Source organism: Dipteris shenzhenensis, chromosome 22 (genome assembly GCF_047967505.1).
Source record: "Dipteris shenzhenensis isolate YYH24624 ecotype China chromosome 22, Dip_SZ_1.0, whole genome shotgun sequence".
NCBI lineage: Eukaryota > Viridiplantae > Streptophyta > Polypodiopsida > Gleicheniales > Dipteridaceae > Dipteris > Dipteris shenzhenensis.
The window spans coordinates 52303483-52308074 of record NC_141617.1 but is presented as its reverse complement, the minus strand read 5'-3'; positions in this window follow the sequence as shown (position 1 = coordinate 52308074).

The following is a 4592-nucleotide window of genomic DNA, read 5'->3' as shown; positions in this document are numbered from 1 at the left end:
AGTTTACTCAAGTTAAAGTGACCATGATGAGATTTCTCTAACCTAGGGTAGTTTTAACCTTAGCTAAGACTAGTTTGGTTTAGTTGTACTAACTATAGCTAGATCACACTAGACTAGGTTCCATTGAGTTAAGTCTAACTAACTATAGTTTGTTAGTCCTAACCTAGGTTAAATTCTATACCCTCTCTCTCTCTCTCTCTCTCTCTCTCTCTCAATGTTGACTATCTGGACTCGTTTGGTTTTTTTGATTTGCTATGTGTGTGTTGGTTAGTTTGTGTATGGCTTTGGTCTTGAGATGTGATGCTTGGCATACCGGTAGGTGGTGGCATAGATATTGGGGAGGGAGACTTTGGACCAGCATTTGGGGGCATGGTGCGCTATGTATGGTAGATTTCATATGGAGGGGCGAATTGGGTGAGGCCAGAGGGGTAGAGACAGGGGCGTGTAAATAGAGGTGGCCTGAGGCTCAACAGGGCGATGTAGAGGGTTAATGAGGGATGGGGAAAGTGAAGGCAATGCTATTGTGGTTGTAGGGAGAGAGGGTAGTGCAGAGCACATACTTGGTCGGTGTGCTTTGATGGGTGGGAGCATCAATGAGGGCCGAGGTTCGAAGGGTGGCGCCACCGCACACCCTAGGGTACCGTTTTGAGGTGCAGGGCACAAAAGTGGAGGGTTGATAGTGGGCAATCGTGCACAATGCTCGAGTGTTGGTGGGGCTAGCACAGTACTCGATGCGAGGACCTATCGTGTAAGAGGGGGTATGTACCAACAGGCGGGCGGGCACCTTTGAGAGGTGCAGAGGCAAGACACCTCGAGTGCCATGTGGCATGGATGCCGAGGCATGTCGTCATGTTGTGTGGGCACCGCATGGTGCACTATCACGTGGCATGGGTGCTGAGGTGCACCGTTGCATGGCATGGGCATTGAGGCACATTGCCGTTGATGCAACGCTGCGTGGCATGAGCATTGTTGGTGCAGTGTTGCATGGTGCAAGTGCGCACTGCTACCAACATAGTATGCCGCAGTTGATCACGTGACCAAGAGGGGGCAGGCAAGGCCATTGAGGAGAGAGAGAGAGAGAGAGAGAGAGAGAGAGAGAGAGAGAGAGAGAGAGAGAGAGAGAGAAGAGGTGGGGGGGGAGAATGTGTGTGTGTGAGAGAGAGAGAGAGAGAGAGAGTGAGAGGTGAGAGGGGGAAAGAAACAGAGTCAAGTGAGAAAGAGGTGAGAGGGGTGGTGGCATAGGAAAGAAAGAAGAGGAGGGGGGGGGAAGGTGGTGGTGGCAGAGGGGGAAGGGAAATGGGGGGAAAGAGGAGGAGGGGTGGTGGTGGAGGGAGAAAAAAGGAGGAGGAATAGTGGTGTAGGGGGGCAGGAGGTGTTAGTGGAGGGAGGAGTGGTGGTGGAGAGGGCCCTAAAATGATGAAAAACTTGATGGATGGAAAACTTGACGGAAGTCAAAAGACAAGGGGAGATGATCACCTATAATGCTCTCCCAATTCTTTGTTGGTGTGACAGGATTGTTGAGGGCAACCATGGATGGTGGGTGGATGGCTAGGTCATCATAGTAGCGAAAGGGCTCAAAGCAAACTCAATGATGAAGAAGGGAGTAGGGTGGCATTCGATGGAGAGGGAGGAGGGTCTTGCGTGGGGCTCAAAATTTGGAAGAGGATGGAGGCTAGATGTGGAGGAAGAACAATAGAGAGTTTTTATGAGAAACGATGTGGGAGGGGTGGATTTAGTCAATATTTGTACACATGGTCCACGTTTGGATAATTGGATTAATTAAAGTTTCATATTCCCCTTTGGTGGATATAAGGGTTAGATGCAATTTTACCCTTTAACTTTCCATTGCCCATGTTTTTCCATGTATATCTTGGATCGCTTTTTTGTATTAAAAAAAGGAGAAATATGTAAAATTTTGAGCTCTACACATTGGTGTCTATTAGATGTCTTGATTTGTTCTTTAATTGGCTATTTTTTAAGAAACATAAAGTTTCTTAAGCTAGTAATCGAAGGTTTCTTATAATTTTCTAGAGTTGGAAGTATTTTAACTCTCCTAGCCCTTGAGTGATATGTCCTTTGATGATGGCTCCAAATGTTGCCACTTTCTCCACCATAGCATTCACAGGATGTGCAGGGTGTGTAGGGTTCTGAGGCTTTTTGTCACCTACAAATATATAATGTCTTTGCTGTTGCAGTATATGTGTAGCTTAGAACCTCGTGTCATATTTTTGAGAGAGATATAGGCTCAAGTGTGGGAAGCAAACATTGTGCACACTTGTGTGGAAGGAACACTCATCATCATGGTTGGGGTTCAGAAGGAGTTCAGGGTTTAGAAGGAGGCTCTAGGATTGAGAAGGAGGTTCATTTTCAAAGGGGGTTTTGGGTTTGGAATAGAATGCATGGTAGATAACTTGCCTCCCTCATAGATCTTGCGGGTCAAGGGTTAAGGAACTAGTCCAAGAAAAGTAAGAGCAAAGGAGTTGGGAGAGAGAGAAGAGAAGGAAGGAGAATTTGCAAGGTTGGAGGTGGGAGACAAGGGTAGGGCATGCTTTTGGACATGAGAGTGCAAGGGAGCATGGACACTTGGAGACAATTGCATAGAACACAAAAAGTAGAACTCAACATAATGCCCCAAAGAGTGTGGGCTTCATTCCATGATGAGATATTTATACAAGTTTGGAGAGCTTCTCTCTCTGCATGTAGGAACTGTAGGACTTTCTCTCACTATACATAGAACTTGCATCTAGGATGATCATATAGGAATGACATATCCAACTTTCATCTAGAACTTGCATGTAGCATGTAGATGTAGATGTAGAAGTTGCATCTAGAACATGCATGTAGGATGTTAACCACCACATCGGTTAACAATTCTTGTACTATGATGAGAAAGCAGAAATGTAGGAGTGTGTGAGGAGTAGCATATGACTATTTCTTGCGGCATACACTAATCATCTAACTCTCACATAAGAAAAGAGCAACTACAAAAAGACATTCCAAACAAACTACAACACTAAAACTCACTCATTCAAGCACATCCCAACAAGGGAGTCCCTCCTACTTACTAAGTTTCCCATATCAACAAGACTTCTAATCAACCCAACAATTATCCCCATAACACACCCCAGCCCTTTGTTTGAAAACCAACTCATTTTGCAAAACCTAGATGGCTAAGAACACTCTTTATGAACTACGAGTCAAGATGACCCTAGATTCCATTGGTTCCCCCTCCATCCCCTTGAGGCAATGCATGTTGTTGGCCAATGTTTTGGAAGATTCAACAATACCCCATTCAATAGAGCTAGCTCCCTATCCAGCAGGGCAAATTGGTCCCTTAGAGACCATATCAATGCCCTCCTACCTTGAAAGGTGAAACTAGGTCCTAATGTCCTTCCTCTACAAAGACCTCATAGCTAGTGTACTTTAGATGATTATCATGTCTTTGTGCACCATCTAGTAAAATTTAATGCACCAAAATATGAATTTGTGGTTAATTTGTTGCATTGGTTAGATTAGTGGGAGGTAAGAATAAATCATTAGGGAAGGATATTTTTCCAGTAACAAAGAAACATGGGTTTCATTCCAGGAGTGAACAGAGTTAAAAAAGCTAAGCATTTACATATGCATGGAATCTAGACTAATCCATGCAAGGAGTCCTTGGAAACACCCCACCTGTGTGGAAGGTTGCATTGATGATCTCAATTACTCTAGTGGAAAGAGAGAACTTGATTGTAGTTACTGTAGGGTTTGTCCAATGCCTTCCCTTTCAATGTGACAACCCAGCTCCACTACACTCTTTCATGCAGACTAGCATCTCCTTGAAGGCTAGGCCTGCCCTTCTAGTGCATGAATGCTTTCCAGGCATCAACTAAACTAGCAATCAAATCTGACCAAGAGACTTTACCTTGAAACCAAAAACAAAGTCTATCATACCATGTCATGTCCCTCCATATACCAACAACCTAACCTTTGGCATTTTCCAAAAGCCATTTATAGCATTCCACCCAAGGGGCATTACAATCAAAAAGTCGAGGTAATCAACTACAAATCAAGGCAATATTTTTGAAGGTCAACATCAGGAACTCCCAGACCACCACTAGCTTTTGGGACCTTCATAGCATCCCAAGCTATGTAGTGCCACTTCTGCCTGCTGTCCCTATCCTTAGCCCAATTGAAAGATCTCAACAATTTCTCTTTCTCTAGCCAATGGTTATTTTTAAATCGCCAGTGGTTGTTTTTAAATGATGGCTTGCCAAGTTGTAGCTATAGATAAGACATGTCTAACAATCAATAGTATTGCATTCCATCCCAACACCGCACCATGCCAAGCTCTGACCTTCTGTCAAATCTTTTCTTTGAACCATTCAAAATGTTGCCTCATAGTGATTCCCACTCTTAAAGGTGCACCAAGACATCAAATCATAGTGCCTCTATTAATACATTGTATAGGCAAAGCATATAGCCATGGAGGTTGAGCTCTAGATCCGATTCGATTTTAGGCCAAGTACAAAATGAACATGAGACTACATAGAAATTCTGCAACACCAACTGAAGCTTTTGCAGAATTTCTTGAGATTCCAACGTAAGACACC